At 41.8% G+C, this 20,162-nt stretch overlaps 1 protein-coding gene across 1 annotated transcript in view; it reads left to right on the top strand.

Moving 5' to 3' along the window:
* Window positions 1-1,249: 1,249 nt before the first annotated feature.
* Window positions 1,250-20,162, top strand: part of RNF182 (ring finger protein 182) — a 52,463-nt gene continuing 33,550 nt past the window's right edge. The window contains exon 1 of the mRNA XM_086370239.1: window positions 1,250-3,985. The gene's annotated coding sequence lies outside the window, so the exon portion shown is untranslated. The remainder of the gene's footprint in view (window positions 3,986-20,162) is intronic.

Here is a 20,162-nt window from a genome sequence, read left to right as displayed (position 1 = left end):
AACACAGCTCCAAATTAATTGATTTAAAACAAAACTTATTTGAACCAGATTAAAGCACATCAAAAGTTAACTTTAATGGGATCTGGTCGATATCAAATTATACTTTTGGCTGAGACATCATGTGGAATCTCTCCATAGGGAGCTCTTGGCAAAGAACTATGATGTATTTGTTTAACTCTCTGTTTCCCTGCCATTTTTCCCACTGGCACAGAATATGTATATATTTTTAATTGGGCTGCACAATACACACCAGAGCTAAGAAATGATAAAATGGACAGTACTTCTCAATCCTATCTACTTTTGCCTGTATCCTCCAGGATTTTTACAGGATACATTTCTTTAATCAGCAGCCAGTTTCTCACACTGAGGTTGATATGTCAGATAGCTCAGTAAATACATTGCTACTTTCAAGTACTGAATTTCAAAATTCATTTTATCTTTGTGGAATGGATTGCAATGAAAAATTAGTCCTCCTGTAAGCAGTTATGGGTCTGTTTGACATTTGATGGGCTTCCCTGGTGGCTCAGATGATAAAGAATCCGCCTGCAGTGTGGGACACCCAAGTTCAATCCCTGGGTTAGGAAGATCCCCTGGAGAATGGAATGGCTACCCACTCCAGTATTCTTGCCTGGAGAATTCCATGGACAGAGGAGCCTGGCAAGCTACAGTTCACTGAGTCATAAAGAGTTGGATATGCCTAAGTGACTAACACTTTCACTTTGGCATTGGTAGGAAACCTGACTAGAGCCATTTGGGGATGCATAGCCTTTCGTCAACCAACACTTTACACAAAATGCTCCTTTCAAGCTGGGTGACATTCCTGTTGCTTGTTGGATTTTTTTTATGTCTCCAAGAAATTCCCAGTGATGAAGGAATTGATGCACAGAGCTCATTTCAAGTTAGGTGACATTCTTGTCATCTGGTTGGATCTTTCTTTCTCCAAGAGATTCACTCTGATAAAGGAATTGAGAATGTTAATTGAGCATCTTTTGGAGACTCTGAAACATACGACTGATGATGTAACTGAACATTTTTGTTTATTTTTAAATGGATTAAAATATCTCCTTGATTTTGATAGTAATTTTATAACCAGTTCAGGGGTGAGGAGGGTTAAATTTCATGTCTCAGTCACAGTGCCAATCAGCTTACTTAAAGGAAGATGAAAAGATTTGTTATGACTAACCAGACAAATTTAGACTAACCAGAATTGAAGATTAATAGAATAGTGACAGATCTGACAAAGTATAATAAAAAAAATAGTTAAAATTTATTCAGCATTGTATATGATCAGACATCATAATTAGAGTTTTCCACACATTCACTTATCTCGTTCTCAAAATAACTCAGTGAGGTAAGTACTATTATGGGACCCATTTAACAAATGTGGAAACTGAGGACCAGATGTATTAAACTGCTTGCCTGGGTCATATAGCTGATACGTAGAAGAGCTGGGATTCAGGCCCAGGTAATTGAACTTTAGTGCTTGTGGTAAAGTCTTTCTAAAATATAAACAAATGAGCTAGTTTTATCTCTAACATTTGTCTATGTTTAACATTTTCAATAAGTAAAAAATATTTAACATAAATTGCTATGACACATGTATGAAAACATTAATGTGAAAATTATATCTTGTTTTAACTAAAAGTTAACTTTGGATTTCCTGCTGATTTTTAGCATAAACACTAGCTCTAAAACAGAGCAGTCCAATATGCCACTTACATAATTTAAAATTTTTTAGTAAGCATGTTAAAGTGAAAAGAAACTGTACTAATTTTAATTAATATGTTTTATTTGACCCCATATATTAAAAATGTTATTTCACCATGTGATCAATATAAGGATTATTAATGAGATATTATACTTTTGGGCGGAGAAGGCAATGGCACCCCACTCCAGTACCCTTGCCTGGAAAATCCCATGGATGGAGGACCCTGGTAGGCTGCAGTCCATGGGGTCACTAAGAGTCAGATATGACTGAGCGATTTCACTTTAACTTTTCACTTTCATGCAGTGGAGAAGGAAGTGGCAACCCACTCCAGTCTTCTTGCCTGGAGAATCCCAGGGATGGGGGAGCCTGGTAGGCTGCCGTCTGTGGGGTGGCACAGAGTCAGACACGACTGAAGCGACTTAGCAGTAGCAATACTTTTGGGGGGTTATTGTTCCAAGTGTTTGGAATCTGGTGAGCATTTTGCACTTACTGAACAAGTCACTTTGGACTACATGGTATGAGTGTGCCAAACTTATTTACCTGATGGACAAACAAGTTGTTTCAATTTTTTGCTAATAAATAATTGCTGGAATGCACATCCTTGTAAATCTATCATTGTACACTTGTGTATTTCCGCATGACAAATTTCTGAGAATTGAGCTAGCCAGGAGAAAGGGATGTACATTTAAAATTTTGACAAATACTGTCAGACTGCTTAAGAGCCTGTGAGAAGTCCTTGTCTCTGGGCTTCGTCTGGAATCACCAATGTTCCCAGTACAGGAAAGAGGCCAGTTGTTCTGAGGAACAGGCTGTTTCTATTCACCCTAAAATGAATCTTCTATTTTCATTAATTAAAATGTGTGGCTTCCATTGGTAATAACCTTGTTTTCCTTTATGGCTTCTCAGATAGGGAGCAAATCCAGAAAACATCAGCTACCCTGGGGTTTTATTATGTTATTGACATTCCTTTGGTGATTCACAAGTGCCAGAAAATAAATGCCGCGTTCCCCGGGGTCTAAACGAAGACACTGTAGGTCCTAGGTTTAATCACTGATATTTCAGGAAAACATAGGATGGGGTGATGACTCACCCCGGTGGTAGCTGTCCTCCAGCTCTGTCCTTCAGAGGAAGTATTACTGTGACCGTGCTAGTACTTTTCCCTCCCTCTCCAAGAATTTCCATAGGAGAGGATGCCTACCAGGTGCCAAGGTCAGCCTCACCCTTTCATCTTCCCCGGAGCACCACGACCTGCAGTGCACGGCTCGGGGGCTTGGCACAGAGAGAGCGAGCGAGCCCGCGCTCAAGGTAGGCGCTTAAGCGGTCACGGCCAGTAGCCGAACAGTAGCAGCAGCAGAGATTCACAAGGACAGCCTCCAAGTTGTTTTAGCGTGAGGTTACAAGTGTATCCAGTGTTTAAATTAAAAAAAACAAAAACAAAAACACACACCAAAAAACACGAAGCCCCCTTCTCTCTTCTCTTACTGGAGCCCCCCACGAAACATACGGATTTGGGTGGAGCGAGCCCAGACCCGTCGAGGCGCAGCTCGGTCAGGGCGGGAGGCGGCGGGGCGCCGGAGCCTCTTGGCAGCGCCGGGCTTCTGCGGCAGCTCGCAACAGATGCACCGGGACCAGTTGCTCCACACTTTATCTGTTTGCACCGTTCTCTCCTCTCTTCAGTGAATTTCCATGTTGAGGGCACAGCGCCAGAGAGGAGAAAGGTGGGGTGGTGGTGGTGGTGTGGTTGGTGGTGGTGGGCTTTGGGAATGTCCAGTGTGTGAAGCCAAAGAGGGTGCCTACGGGGGATGCCAATAGGCATCGGGCCCGGGGTGGGCTCCTCTCGCCCCCTCTTCCCCTCTTGCTGGGGCCAGACGAACGCTTTGGGCCCTTGAGAGAGGGGCGTGTGCGGTGGTGGCGGCTACTTGTTGGGTGGTGGGGGGTTGGGGGTGGGGGTGGTCCTTGTCCCCTCGGAGCAGCCAGACTGGGAAGAGGAAGGGCGGGGGTCCCGGACCCGGGATGCCCAGGGGTCCTCGCAGGGCCCGGGATGGGGGCCCGCCCCCCCGGCGGTTGCCATGGTGACGCAGGGTCGGTGGCTCCGCGCCGTGGAAACAAAGCCGCCCGCCCGCTCCTCGCCCGAGCTCCTCCTCCGCCGGCGCCTCCCTCCCCTCCCGGGCGCCGCCGCCGCCGCCGCCGCCGGAGCTGCCTCCCGGCCCGCGCCGCCCGCCGCCGCCGCCGCCGCCGCCGCTCACACACCCGCTGCCGCGGCCGCCCGCGGGTCAGGTGAGGCGAGCGCGCCGGCCGCCCGGGGGTTGGCGGGGGCGGAGGCTCGGGCCGGGCGCCGGGGGGTGGGGACGGGGGGCGTCCACCCGCCGCGGGGAGCGGGTCTCCGCGGAGGGGTGCGCCCCCGCCGGACAAGGTCTCTCCGCCGGGCCGCCCCGCAATCCCGGACGGCGCCCCGGGGCGCGGCGGCGGGCGGCAAACTTCGCGGCGGGCGCGCCCGACGGGCCCGGCCCGTCCCGGTTCCGCTCGACCGAGTGCGGGGCGCTGGGGTGCCCGGAGCCAGCGGGGTGCGCGGGGTGAGGCCGTGCGGAGAGGCGGGGGTGGTACCTGTCTACGTTATCCGTCCTTCTCTGTCTCTTTTGGAGTGTTAGCGAGGCTTTTTTGGCGGGGGGTGGGGGGGTGGGGTAGGGGGGGAGACAAAAAGATACGAAAATATTTCCCTCTGGGACTTTGATGTTGCCGAGTTGATCCTCTTTGAGGGCGGGATGATGCTATAGGTCGCCAAGGGAACAAATGAGACTTTATTATTATTATTATTTTAAAACAACCTCTGAAAAGTGAGCCCAGGTTTCGATGCCTGGGACGGGAGCATTTTGAGGCGCTTTTAAAGTTCCCTGGGCTTTTGAACATCAGCACCTTTATCTTTGGAATGGGTGCTGGCACCTGTAACTAAATGGGAGAGGTAGCCTGGGATTCCTTCTGGCAATACGAGAGTTAACAGGACCAGTACTTGTAGATTAGATGCTTGGCACCCGTGTCAGCGCTGTTGTTTCTGGAAGGCAATGTGTTCTTGCTTTAAGGAACTGGAAATGCCTTTTTTTTGGTTTCTCTATGTGAGGAAGCAAACCAAAGCACCTCTGAGGGCAGGTGTCTGGGCGGTGTTTGCGTCTGTTTATGAGTGTGGTGAGAGGGTTACGATCGGTTGTCAAGGGCATAGGGTTACTGGATGGAGACCTGCTCAAGTTATGGGTAGTCTCCTCCTTTCTCAACGGGCCCCAACCTTGCCATCATTTCGTGATATTTAGTTTGTAGCAGACCTAGAGTAGATTAAAAATAGAATTGTGAAGACTTAGATATCATCTTTAGGTGTACTTATGTGGAAGAAGACAGTTTTCATTTTTAAGAAGCTGATCAGTGCAGAAGGAAATAAGGTATTTGTTAATTTTTTTGAAATAGGGGATAATAGGAAGATATTGAATTGTATACCCAACTTAGCAAAATAATCTTTAAGTTGGAAGAGGTCAGAGAAAATTTTATGGAAAGCAAGAAATTGTATTTTTGCTTAAAGGTAGTCAATGAGAAGAAACCATTGGCACTGATCATTTTGAATTGCAGTTAAGTTGATTAGAATTATGGATATTAAAGCTACTTGAGGTGTCAGACATAAAGTGATTATCTGATACTTCTCTCTTTTGGGATTTCAACACCTGTTAGCTGGCTGATTACTAGGTTTCTGAGTCTGTTCATATTTGCTAGTAATTTTAAGTAATGTCACTTCATTAGAAGATTGTATTGGAAACTATTAAGAATTGAGTTGCAGCAACAATTTGCAGATTATTTCACAATTGGTTTTGTTATTAAACTGAGTCTTAACCTGTAGAGTGATTCACAGACACTCTGCAATGATGGTAGTGAAATGGTACATTGATTAAAATGAAGTTGATCTGTTTTCAGAAGATAACCAGGAGAGGAAAAATAAGCCTTTTTTCACTTGAGCATGAAAGACAACTAGGATGAATATTGAGGCCTTGTCCTGTTCTATAGACAGAATATCGTTTCATGTTTTGTGCTAAAAATAATTAGTTTTGTGTTCTTTCTGAGGCAGCAACAGTACAGCGTTATTCATATCTTTGTTAGCAAATCCAACATTCAAATGCAAGGATTCTGGACCTGCTTTTCAGCTACATGGGCCCCTCACTATGAGTTCTAGTCTGTGGTTCTTGGTTTGGATTCTGAAGATTGGTGATAGCCAGTGTTAATTCAGCACAGTGATAACTCGTGTTTTGCCTTTGCTACTAGCTCACCCAAGGCACAGGATTCAATATAGTTTGGCATCTTTAAAGCTGGATCACTTTCTGCCAAGAAAATAAAGTCAGTAAACATCAGAAATAAACAGGCATATATTGCAAGCACAACTTTGTCCTAGTGGTTTATTTACACAAGCTCTGAAGCAAGAAATGAAGCTTTTGTCAGTGAAGTGAAAAACAATAATTTGGCATATTTATATATGTTACTAGCATCACGAGGTATGTGCATGACCAAATCAGTTCAGTTGCTCAATCGTGTCCGACTCTTTGCGACCCCATGAATCGCAGCACGCCAGGCCTCCCTGTCCATCACCAACTCCCGGAGTTCACTCAGACTCACATCCATCAAGTCAGTGATGCCATCCAGCCATCTCATCCTCTGTCATCCCCTTCTCCTCCTGCCCCTAATCCCTCCCAGTATCAGAATCTTTTCCATTGAGTCAGCTCTTCGCATGAGGTGGCCAAAGTACTGGAGTTTTAGTTTTAACATCATTCCTTCCAAAGAAATCCCAGGGCTGATCTCCTTCAGAAAGGACTGGTTGGATCTCCTTGAATGAAAGCCAAAAAAAAAAAAAAAAATGCTGTGATATCTATAGAAGCCCCTTAGGAAATGCAGATGGGAGTGTGCAGTAGGTCCCTGGTTGAGATCGGCCACCTGGTGGAAGTAGGGAACAGCACAGAGCATCCTTAGGTGTAATATGCCAGTTGTCACCGGCTCATTCATAGTAGTAGAAATCTTTTGCATTTCTAAGCTTCAGAGCCTTAAAATTAGAAAAGTCTCAATTTTGTAAAATTATTTTATAATTTTGTAACATCATAATTTTATAGTCTTAATTTAATAATTAAAATAAAACCCTGGTCCTAATTTTTGGTATACGTTGTAAAATTTGGTCTGATAATTATAAACACAGCCTGAAGAATTCTGTAACTTGACTTAGCGAGCATGTCCAAAGAGATAAAAGGAGTCAAGAAATGTTCTCATTTAAGTCAGATTAACATTGTTCTTGTGCCACTGAAAGTCATATTTTTAACCATATGAGCCTGCACGGGCAGCATTAGGCCGTTGGAGGCTTTGTTGGCTGTTTCTGGGTCAGTGTTCTCCAGCAATTTCTAGCTCTGTGATAACGTGATGACTGGTTGGTAATTTAGCGTCTCGTACAACGTGTTGTAGCATTTGTAAAAGTGTATTTGTGAAAAAGATGATAGTTTTTTAAAACATAATTTCTTCACTGCCAAAACACTTGGATTTGGATTTGTGGCTGGGGAGAATAATGTTAGCCCTGGGACTTCAAGGAAAAAATGCTGTAAATGTAAGGTATTGTCAGCTGACCTGCTGTGTGTGGTGAGTATTGATTGTAACCACAGTGCTGAGAAAAGGCATGGGAATCCATGCTTGTGGTGATAGGAAGGGGTGTTTGTGCTACGGACAGTTAGTAGAGATTGACGGAGGCTGAGAAACTTCTGTGGGCGTGTGTTTCATTTTTTTCCTGCTCTCAGTTAAAATGAGGGTAAGATCTCTTAAGCCATTTTGTAAACCACTTTACAAAATGGGAAATGCATATATTTATTCAGTCTGACACAGAATTGGAGTGTTATAAACATAGTTCGAGATCAACGCTTGATTTCCATATGTGCCAGTTCTTTGTAGCAATTATATAGAATAGTTTTGGACATCAGTCAGCAAATGTTTATCAGCTGATTCCTTTTCTTTATTCCATATTGCTTGATAAAGTCACCTGAGATTTTATAGTTGAGGAATTACTTGTTTTCCAACTATTACGATTATTCTTATTATATGTGTAACTCATTGTTTATGATACCTAATACCCAAATATTCTATGTTAGCCTTCCTTTTCTTATGGGGAAAAGTTACCAGTTAATTCTTTAATGCTTTGTAAGTAATTTTATATCCTCCAGGGCTTTTAGAAAATATAAGTTGGTTAATTTGTTTTTCAACCAGAATATTAGAAAACTTACTTTATAATGGTGTGTATTAAAAAACTCATAATTCATGTTATAATCTTTTTTTTTTCTTTTTAAGCTTTCTTTATTTTACATTGGAGTATAGCTGATTAACAGTGTTGTAAGAATTTCAGGTGGATAGCAAAGGGACTCAGCCATACATATACATGTATCCATTCTCTCCCAAACTCCCCTCCAATCCAGGCCATGTTATAATCCTTAATTTCACATTCTGGACATGTACAAAGGTCGTGTGGTGGATAGGAAAATCTGGAATCCTGTTAGGTGATGAAGTGCTGTTTTCCCTAACTGCCTAGATCTAGATCTCTGCTTCTTTACCTCATAACCAATTGAAGTGAAAGCCAAAGAATCTCAAGATGGAGAGTTCGGTGAGTTAAAAAGTATTGTTCAGTCACTAAGTCGTGTCTGACTCTCTGCAACCTCATGGACTGCTGCACACCAGGCTTCCCTGTCTGGCACTATCTCCTGGAGTTTGCTTAAACTCATGTGCAATCCAACCATCTCATCCTCTGTCACCCCCTTCTTCTCCTGCCCTCTATCTTTCCCAGCATCAGGGTCTTTCCCAATGAGTCACATCAGGTGGCCAAAGTATTGGAGCTTCAGCTTCAGCATCAATCCTTCCAATGAATATTTAGGACTGAATTCCTTTAGGATTGAGTTGTTTGATCTCCTTGTTGTCCAAGGGATTTGAGATTAATATATACTGAGACCTTTCAGGACCGGGTGAAGGGGAGGAAAAAGATGGATGACACAGATCATCTCTTCAGCACCTTGTGGTCCAGAATCCTAAAGCAACTCCCCAGCGAGTGTTTACATGGTTTCCAGAGACTGATCACTCCTACAGCAGAGAGGCTGTTCTGTTCACTTACCCCCACTTTTCCTTACAACCGAGTAAAAAGTGACTCCCCTGAACTGGGATGTGAGTGCACTTTTAATATTATAAACCACAAGTTAGGACATAAGAATAAAGATTTCCACATGATTATAGTGTATAATTGGTCAGGAAAAGTGAAGTCACTCAGTCATGTCCGATTCTTTGCGACCCCATGGACTGTAGCCTGCCAGGCTCTTCCGTCCATGGAATTTTCCAGGCAAGAGTACTGGAGTGGATTGCCATTTCCTTCTCCAGAGGATCTTCCTGACCCAGGGATCAAACCCGGGTCTCCCGCATTGCAGGCAGACGCTTTACCATCTGAGCCACTGGGGAAGCCCATAATTGGTCAGGGAGACCAGTTAAATAGCCAAGACAGTAATGGAGCTTGAAAAGAAAACTATGGGTTTGTCCCATGTATTTGGGGGTGTTTAAATGAGAAATTGTTTCTCTGAGTATCAGTCTATTGTGAACCATCTTCCCTCTGTTACAGTCGTAGCTGTTCAAGGAAGACATGGCATTTTACACAATTTTATTACTACGTGATGTGTCAGGCAGAGTTGAATTGAAGGACAGATGATTACTCAAACTCCTGAATTGTAAATCTCTAATGAAAGGTTTCTGTGTGGTCTCATCTGGCATTTTGTCTTGTTTCATATGGCTTCCTTAGACCCTGGTTAGCATGATTGCAGTTCCATCTCTTTTCTATCAGTCAAACCCTTGCAAGTGCTTCTTAATGGCCAGGCGCTTTTCTGAATACTTCACAAATATCAATCTATTTAATCTTCTTAAGAACTCTGTGAAGTAGGTACTACTGTGATCCTCATTTTAAGAAGGAAGAAACTGATGTGATCTTTCTGTTATATTATTCTAAAAGTACAGAGGCTTCCCAGGTGGCTCAGCGGTACAGAATCCACCTGCCAATGCAGGAGACACAGGAGACACGGGTTCGACTCCTGGGTTGGGAAGATCCCCTGGAGGAGGAAATGGCAACTTACTCCAGTATTCTTGCCTAGAGAATTCCATGGACAGAGGAGCCTGGTGGGCTACAGTCTATGGGGTCATAAGATTAGAACATGACTGAGCACACACAAGCACGCAGGCAAAATATGTAGCAGAATCCTGGCTTCTTTATGTCAAGGAATGCAGCAAACTTTGCTTTTTAATTAACTGATATCAAGTGTAGAAATAAAGGCGTCAATTGTAATGGTACTTCGTTTTTTTCCCCCTTATTTTAATAAAAAGGAACAAAACCTAAAGCCAGAATGATTTCTTCAAGAATAAAGCAAGAATTATTTCTTCATAGCATATTGTGACCTATGTCAGTATTTTCTTTACTTAAAAACTAGAACAGACTAATTTATGGAAAAGATACTTTTGAAGATAGTTGTTCTTTCACTTATTATTTGTATTCATATATTAAAAGAATGTATATTTTCGGTGGTGTTAGCTTTGCTATATACATGTGAAGGTATCTTTTACATTTGTCTATTTGGGATTGCCTTATGTGGTGTATCATCAGTCTAGGCACACCTTTTTAAAAAGAATGAAATGTAGTTGATTTGCAGTATTGTATTAGTTTTCAGGTGGACAGCACAGTGAGTCAGTATTTTTGCAGGTTATAATCATGGTATGGAGAAGGAAATGGCAATCCACTCCAGTATTCTTGCTTAGAGAATCCTGTAGACAGAGGAGCCTGGTGGGCTGCTGTCCATGGGATCGCACAGAGTCAGACATGACTGAAGTGACTTAGCATGCACGCATGCATTGGAGAAGGAAATGGCAACCCACTCCAGTATTCTTGCCTGGAGAATCCCAGGGACAGAGGAGCCAAGTAGGGTGTCATCTATGGGGTCCCCAGAGTAAAGCGACTTAGCAGCAGTAGGAGCAGCAGCATAATCGTTGTAAGCTACTACAAGATAATGGCTATCATTCCCTGAGCTGTAGGCTTGTCTGGTCTTTTCTCAGTAGCTCTCTCATGTCCTGAGGACCAGGTAATATTCCCTTCTCACTCATTCTCTTCCAAGAGAACTCTGTCTATACCTATTTAAAAAACAAACCAAAACCGAAAAACAACTTAGCATGTTGTTTGAAAAGACATATATCTTTTTTGTGTGTGTGTGAAGTGAAAGTGAATGTTGCTCAGTCCTGTCCAACTTTTTGCAACCCCGTGGACTATATAGTCCATGGAATTCTCCAGGCCAGAATACTGGAGTGGGCTGCCTTTCCCTTCTCCAGGGGATCTTCCCAAACCAGGGATTGAACCCAGGTCTCCTGCATTGCAGGCAGATTCTTGATCAGCTGAGCCACAAGGGAAGTCAAGGAATACTGAAGTGGGTAGCCTATCCCTTCTCCAGCGGATCTTCCCAACCCAGGAATCGAACCAGGGTCTCCTGAATTGCAGGTGGATTCTTTACCAAATGTGTGCCAGACTGTAAACAAGAACTATGCCTTATTCATTTCCAAAGATAAGATAAATACAAATGTGCTTTCCTTAAATGAATGCCTAAAAGATTTTTTATGTGATATAAAAAGATTATTTTAAAGTCTAGTTCCAAAGTCAGTATTGAGGACCTTACAAGTGTCAATGTTAGGGTCTTAGGAAAGTGACTCAGGTTTCCTGCACGCGTGCATCCTAAGTCATGTTCGAGTCTGTGCGACCCTATGGACTGTAGCCCACTAGGCTCCTCTGTCCATGGGGATTCTCCAGGCAAGAATAGTGGAGTGGGTTGCGGTGACCTCCTCCAGGGATCTTCCCCACCCAGGGGTGGAACTCGCCTCTTTTGTCTCCTGCATTGGCAGAGAGACCACAGCACCATGGGGGAAACAGAGCAGCATTACTTCAGTTATCCAAGCTCCAGTGTGTCATCAGGGCGCTGCAAAATCACTGTAGCTTTTAGTTATTTGAAATACAACATAAGAAATCAAAGATCATCGTTTCATTTTCAATTTATTTGGATTCCTGATGGTCATATCTTAAAAGGTTATGTATGTGTGTGTGTGGCTCACCCTGGTGGCTCAGAGGTTAAAGCGTCTGCCTGGAATGCAGGAGACCCAGGTTTGATCCCTGGATCGGGAAGATCCCCTGGAGAAGGAAATGGCAACCCACTCCAGTCCTCTTGCCTAGAGAATCCCATGGAGGGAGGAGCCTGGTAGGGAACAGTCCATGGGGTCGCAAAGAGTCGGACGCGACTAAGCGACTTCACCTCACCTGTGTGTGTGTGTGTGTGTGTGTGTGTGTGTGTATACGCGACTGAGCGACTTCACCTCACCTATGTGTGTGTGTGTGTGTGTGTGTATGTGTGTGTGTGTATATATATATATATATCACAAAAAACTCTAGCTAGCTTAATTTTGAAGCACAAGCGGTAATCAAGATTGCCGGGAAAAATATCAATAATCTCAGATATGCAGATGACACCACCCTTATGGCCGAAAGTGAAGAAGAACTAAAGAGACTCTTGATGAAAGAGGAGAGTGAAAAAGCTGGCTTAAAACTCCACATTCAGAAAATGAAGATCATGGTATCCGGTCCCATCACTTCATGGCAAATAGATGGGGAAACAATGGAAACAGAGACTTTATTTTTTTGGGCTCCAAAGTCACTGCAGATGGTGACTGCAGCCATGAAATTAAAAGACTCTTGCTTCTTGGAAGAAAAGCTATGACCAACCCAGACAGCATATTGAAAAGCAGAGACATTACTTTGCTGACAAAGGTCCATCTATTCAAAGCTATGGTTTTTCCAGTAGTCATGTATGGATATGAGAGTTGGACTAGAAAGAAAGCTGAGCGCCGAAGAATTGATGCTTTTGAACTGTGGTGTTGGAAAAGACTCTTGAGAGAGTCCCTTGGACTGCAAGGACATCCAACCAGTCCATCCTAAAGGAAATCAATCCTGAATATTCATTGGAAGGACTGATGCTGAAGCTGAAACTCCAGTACTTTGGCCACCTGATGTAAAGAACTAACTCATTAGAAAAGACCCTGATGCTGGGAAAGATCGAAGGCGAGAGGAAAAGAGGACGACAGAGGATGAAATTGTTGGATGGCATCACCGATTGGATGGACATGAGTTTGAGCAAGTTCCAGGAATTGGTTATGGACAGGGAAGCCTTTCTGCAGTCCATGGGGTTGCAAAGAGTTGGACACGGCTGAGTGACTAAACTGAACTGAGCTGAAGTTTATACTCGAAGTTATGCATAAGCTTTTGATTATTCAAGTCAAAGAGAGCAAAAAATGGATCTTTAAAAATCATCTACATTTGTCTTTACATTGCTTTTACTATTTTATCTTCTATCTACCCCACCCCATTATAAACTCATGTTCTCACTGTCTCCATAGAAGAGTGATCAAGTGTTTTACTTTCAGGGGGCTTTTCTTATTTAAGCTATATGAAAAGCAAAATTAAATAAGAGACAGGTGTCCATAAAAGCAAGTAAGAAAACACAGTTCTGTAGGTTCTTTTAATAATAAATATTGTGATAGCTATAATTTATTGATCACTTACCTGGCACCCCAGTAGTCCATTTAGTATGTTATACAAACTATCTCTTGATCTTCACAATCACTCTTCTTTCCTCATCTATAAAATGCTAATAAATAGCTTATCCAAGATCACACAAGGTTGGTAAATTTAAAACCGTCATCTGTGTGATAAGTCACAATCTGAAATTGACTATGCTTGCTTTGTTAATCGGAGAAGGCAATGGCACCCCACTCCAGTACTCTTGCCTGGAAAATCCCATGGACGGAGGAGCCTGGTGGGCTGCAGTCCATGGGATTGCTGGGAGTCAGACACGACTGAGCAACTTCACTTTCACTTTTCACTTTCATGCATTGGAGAAGGAAATGGCAACCCACTCCAGTGTTCTTGCCTGGAGAATCCCAGGGACGGGGGAGCCTGATGGGCTGCCGTCTATGGGGTTGCACAGAGTTGGACACGACTGAAGCGACTTAGCAGCAGCAGCAGCAGCAGCTTTGTTAATTGCCAGTCAACAAAGAATGCTTTCCTGCTGCAGTGAACATGCATTTTAATTACCTTTGCTTTGGAAAGAGTGGCTGCCTGGTGGGGAAGATTCAGGATGGTAGGTATGGTCAGTGTTGAAGGGGGAGATGGTTCTCAGGAGGTAATCAAAACCATAGTCCTTGTTTATGCTCATTGCCTCAGACCCCCAGATAGGGTTTTGGTGTAGAAGGAGGGGGCAAAGTCTCCCCCTCCCCCAATCTATTTTTAGAATTAAAAACAAAATTAAAAGGAATTATCTTCTCTTTCCTGAGTTTATTTTGTTTTATTTTGTACTGTGCCCTGGATTCAGAATTAACGCCCCCCGCCCCCGGCAACACACACCCAAAAAGAGGCCAGATGAGATGTTGTAGGATGAAAAGAAATGCCATGAAAAGTAACTCAGTACGTGTCATTTCCCTCAGGCTGGACTTCTTTGAGGGTCAGAGCAACATGTTCTCTGTCGCTGCGGGAGAGTTCCTTGTCTTAGAACGCCAGCAGCCTGGAGTCGCAAGGTCAGGATGAAGTTAGAAGCCTTGGAAACTGCTCTCATTTGGGTCCCTCCCTTGTGCATCACGGGTTTTTCCTGGAATTCCTAGCGCAAACCTTTCTTGATAGTTACTGGGAAAAAAAGAGAAACGAGATTTTTCGTTAACATCTTAACAGCGTGTAAAAGCTCACCTTTTTGAGCAACTAGTTATTTTTGTCAGGATGAGCTCTTTCTTTCATGTTCAAGGGCAGTCTGAGAGTCAGCAAAGCACAGTGGTTGAGAGCGTGAATTTTGATGCCAGACAGCTTGTATTTGAACTCCGGCCGTGCTACCATCTATCTCTATGACCTTAGGGTGGTGGCTTAATAATGCTGTGCCTTCATTTCTTGACTTATAAAATGGGGAGAATATTACTTACTTGGTTGGGTTGTGAGGGTTAAGTGAATTAATATTTGTAAAGTCTTATTAGCTGTTAAGAATCAATTTTGTCTGCAGAAAGGACAATTTCGGTAATATTTTAAGTTTTTACACGTAAAAATAAATATCGAGTTGCCTTTAAGCGTTTAAGTTACATATCTTCTTATTCTGCTTATAAATCTGCTAAATGTGAGCAATCACAATCCCTTTTTCTTTGATGAAACTTTAGTTCAAATTGAACAGATTGAGTTCCTTAAACTATCAGTCCCGTTTGTAAACTTAGTTAAATTTAAACCCTAAAATATTTTCAATTGTATATATTTATTTAATATATTTGATTTTCTTTTTAAACAAATCAGATGCTCAGTGGGCAAATGTATGATTCAAATGAGTGAAGCCTTTCCAAGTACTTAGCTCAATTTCCTTTGACTATTCCATCACTTACAAAATTAATATTTTATAGACATAGCCAAATCCTCTTAAACACTTCAATCTAAATAAATCATATGTCTAAATATAGCTCACATTTTAAGGAGAATCACATGTCAGTTTATGTCAGATTCTTTTAAACATTAAAAACGTAATAATTATGCACAAACTGTTCCAGTTAATATAAAACATATTTCTAAAATATTCTAAAAAATATTAACGTGAGTCTCATTTTCCTTGTGGTCTCTATGCTACTGTGCACGCCCAGTCTCGTCTGACTCTTTTCAATCCCGTGGACCGGAGCCCACCACGCTCCTCTGTCCGTGGAATTTTCCAGGCAAGAATACTAGAGTGGGTTGCCATTTCCTACTTCAAGGGTTCTTCCTGACCCAGGATCCAACTTGAGTCTCTTGAATCTCCTGCATTGGCAGGGGGGTTCTTTACTCCTGTGCCATCTGAGAGTCTCTGTTTGATTCTAAACTTTCTCTAGATTGGAGAGGCACTTACCCGTTAGAAAGAAGTGTATTATTTCGGGTAAGCTGGAGGTACCATTTTAGGTGAACTTTTGTTATCATCCCATTCCACATTGATTTCAAATTACTGTTTGACTCTTTTTCATTAAAATACGGCTCCTTATGGATCACAGATTTAAGGCTTAGATACTGCACGTGGGCTGCGTACATCCTGAGTAATATTCCCGTGACCTTCGTTCACAGGCTTCACCCATTTTTTGTAGTCACCATGACAACCAGTGATTCCAAACTATGCTCTTTAGATATAGTATTGGCATTTTAATCTTTAGACCGATGCTGTCCAATATGTAATTTTACATTTCAGGTAGGCATATTTTTACTTTTGATGGTGTCAACCCTATATTTAGCCCATGAATTTTTTGGTTTTATAAGAGAATATATTCATTTACATAGGTAAAATAAATGATATATATACTGTTTAATAGTTTAGCATATTAAAATGTCAGACATACTAACTACAGCATCAATGATATTTCCGTGAATAGAATTGGAGTTTCTTATTAAACTGATTCTACAAATACATTTTCATCAATTGATGTGTTTTATAAGACATATTTCATGTAGCAGCTATTTTTTTTAGATGGAGCCATCTTTTGAAATCAGGATAGGAAAATAAAATTAAAATAACTGTGGTTAAATTGTGGGATTTAGGTTAAATATATTGTGGTAGTGCCTTTTTTAAAAGTTTTACTGAAGATTCCTTAAAAAAAAAGTAAGATAGAGCTACCATATGACCCAGCAGTCCTACTCCTGGGTGTGCATCTAGAGAAAACTCTCAAGATTGAAAAGATACATGCATCCCAATGTTCATAGAAGCACTGTTTACATAGCCAAGACATGGAAGCAACCTAAATATCCATTGACAGATGAATGGATAAAGATGTGGTGTATGTATATATGTACATATATATATGTGCATATAGACAATGGGAAACGTCAGTTAAGTTCAGTTCAGTCGCTCAGTCGTGTCTGACTCTTTGTGACCCCTTGAACCACAGCACGCCAGGCCTCCCTGTCCATCACCAACTCCCGGAGTCCACCCAAACCTATGTCCATTGAGTCAGTGATGCCATCCAACCATCTCATCCTCTGTCGTCCCCTTCTCCTCCTGCCCTCAATCTTTCCCAGCATCAGGGTCTTTTCAAATGAGTCAGCTCTTAGCATCAGGTGGCCAAAGTAGAGTTTCAGCTTCAACATCAGTCCTTCCAGTGAACACCCAGGACTACTCAGTCCTAAAAAAGATTGAAATAATGCCATTTGCAGCAACATGGACGGACCGAAGGTTTATACTAAGCGAAGTAAGTCAGGCAAAGGGAAATATCACATGATATCACACGTGGACTCTGAAATACGATACAAATACACTTTTTTACAAAACAGAAACAGACTCACAAACAGAAAACAAACTGGCCAGGTTGGTGAGAGTAGGCAAGAGGTAAAAGGAGGGAACTTTGCATATTGAAATCCTAGAATCTATTCTAGGGAGAATATGGCTTCTAGAACAGGTAGAGTTGGGGAGGGGATGGAGTGAAGTGGGGAGGGGATGAGGGAGTGGCTGGTGAGGAAGCAGAAGTCAGATTAGGAAGACATTAAAATGTTTTCAAGCTGGAATCAAGATTTCAGGGAGAAAGATCAACAACCTCAGATATGCAGATGATAGCACTCTAATGGCAGAAAGTGAAGAGGAACTAAAGAGCATCTTGATGAGGGTGAAAGAGGAGAGTGAAAAAAGCTGACTTGAAATTCAACATTCAAAAAAACGATGATCATGGCATCCAGTCCCATCTCTTCATGGCAAATAGAAGGGAAAAAGGGGAAGCAGTGACAGATTTTATTTTCTTGGGCTTCAAAAGTTCTGTAGATGGTTCCTGCAGCCGTGAAATTAAAAGACACTTGCTCCTGGGAAGGAAAGCTATGACAAGTTTAGACAGTGAATTAAAAAGCAGAGATGGCACTTCGCTGACAAAGGTCTATATGGTCAAAGCTATGGTTTTTCCAGTAGTCATGTATGGATGTGAGTGCATGTGTGTGTACTCAGCCATGTCCGAGTCTTTGTGACCCCGTGGACTGTAGCCCACAAGGCTCCTCTGTCCATGAAATTTTCCAAGCAAGAATACTGGAGTGAGTTGCCATTGCCTTCTCCAGAGGATCTTCCCAACCCAGGGATCAAACCCATATCTCTTGCACTGACAGGCAGATTCTTTACAGATGTGAAAGTTGGACCATAAACAAGGCTGAGCACCAAAGAATTGATGATTTCGAGTTGTAGTGCAGGAGAAAACTCTTGAGAGTCCCTTGGACTGCAAAGACATCAAACCAGCCAGTCCTAAAGGAAATCAACCCTGAACATTCACTGGAAGGACTGAAGCTGAAGCTTAATACTTTGGCCACCTGATTTGAAAAGCTGACCCTTTGGAAAAGACCCTCATGTTGCGAAAGAGTGAAGTCAACAGGAGAAGGAGGTGGCAGAAGATGAGATGGTTAGTCATGTCCACTGTCTCAGTGGACATGAATTTGAGCAAACTCTGGGAGACAGTGGAAGACAGAGGAGCCTAGTGTGCTACAGTCCCTGGAGTTGCAAAGAGTTGGACAAGACTTAGTGACTAAACAACAGCACGGTATTTTCAGCCGGGGCATAAGTGATTGCTTTTGAGTTCTAGAAAATCTCTCTGGTTGCTGAGTGTAGACTTTTCAGAATCACTTTCTTTTATCTGTTTTGTGTTTTGTGTATCACGTAGAGACTTAAGGAAGCATTGTTTTTCTTTTTAAGTAAACTTGTGTCATTAATAGTTAGCATGCAGCCAGAAAGGTATACAAGGCAGAACGTGACATACAGCTCTATGCATTTTCACTAAGTCACTAGTTATCACCTGTGTAATCATCTGTTTTACCTTTTGCATTTAGATCTATAATCCTCTTGGAATTGAGTTTTGTATATGGTGTGAGGTAGGGGTGAAGGTTATTTATATCTATGTAAATATCCTGTTGACTCAGCATTATCTGTTATAAAGATCATCCTTTCTCCCCTAAATTGCAGTGGCCCTTCTTTCATCAATCAAATAATCATGTAATGTTTGTGAATTGGTTTCTGGACTCTCTGTATTCTGTTCTACTGGGCTATTTCTTTAATAAAATGCCTTAAATTATTGTCGTTCTGATGTCAGGTTGAGTAAGTCTTTCATTTTTATTTTTCTCCTTTTTTTGCCTTTTTCTTAGTGTTTAGCATTTACATAAAAATCCTAGAATCATTCTATCAATTTCCACACACACAAAACCTGGCCGAGGCTTGGGTTGGGATTGCATTGAATTTGTAGATCAGTTTGGGAGAGTTTACTGTCTTTACGATATTGACTCTTCTAATCAATGAATGCTACAGGTTGTCTTTAATATTTTCAAGTTCTGTTGGTAGCATTCGTGTATATCTTTCATCAACTTATATTCTTTTTGTTGTTATTGCAAATGACATCTTTTACCATTTCATCTTCTAATTTTTGTTGCCTGTACAAATCTGTTGCAATGTGATAGATTTTCTTGTATTGACCTCGTTTCCAAGGATTTTGCTCCATTCACTTCTTAGTCTTAATAGTTTACCCATAGATTCATTTGGATTTTCTTTGTGCATGATCATTTTATGTAGGGAAGAGTTTTATTTTTTACTGTCCAGTTCTTATACTTTCCATTTATTTATTTTTTATTGCCTTGTTGCACTAGGGCCTCAGTTATAATTTTGAATAGTAGTGATGATAACATGTATTTCTGGTTCCCAAAATCAGGAAGGAGAGCTTTCAGTATTTAAAGTAGGGCGTTTACTTAGGAGTCTGGTTGAAAACTTTTTTGTTAAAGAAAACTCTCTAATTTCTAATTTGATAGGCAGTTAACTATGAACATGTGTTGACTTTTATCAAATGCTTTTTCTGCAGCTACTGGATTGTCATAGAATTTGTTTCTCCTTTATTTTGTCAACATGGTAATCATATTAAAAACCATTAAAACAGTCTCATGTTCGTCGTAAACCCAGCAGATGTGCTATCATTTTTGTGTTTGATTGGATTCAATTTGCTAATATTTTAAGAATTTTGCTTCTGTGTTTGGGAAGGGAGGTTAGCTTGTGGTTTTCCTTTTGTGTAATGAACTTGCCTTGTTTTGGCATCAAGGATATGCCGGTCTTATAAAATCAATGGGGAAGTGTTTCCCTCTTTTGTTCAGTTCTCTGGAAGAGATTGGTATTACTTCTGTCTTCAGTGTTTGATAGAAAATTTATTAGTGAAGGCATCTGAGACTGGAGTTTTCTTTGTAGCAAAGTTTTATATTATGGATGTAATTATATTAAGTACAGGCCTAGACATATTTCTATATACCATTTCTTGTGTCCAGTTTAACTTTTTTTGGACTAAAATTAGATGTTGTCTACCTTTTTTGAGA

Source organism: Bos grunniens, chromosome 23 (genome assembly GCF_055505025.1).
Source record: "Bos grunniens cultivar Pamir isolate PY7600 chromosome 23, Bosgru_T2T1.0, whole genome shotgun sequence".
NCBI classification, from domain to species: domain Eukaryota; kingdom Metazoa; phylum Chordata; class Mammalia; order Artiodactyla; family Bovidae; genus Bos; species Bos grunniens.
The sequence above is the reverse complement of the archived record's forward strand: the minus strand, read 5'-3'. Positions and strand labels throughout refer to the sequence as shown.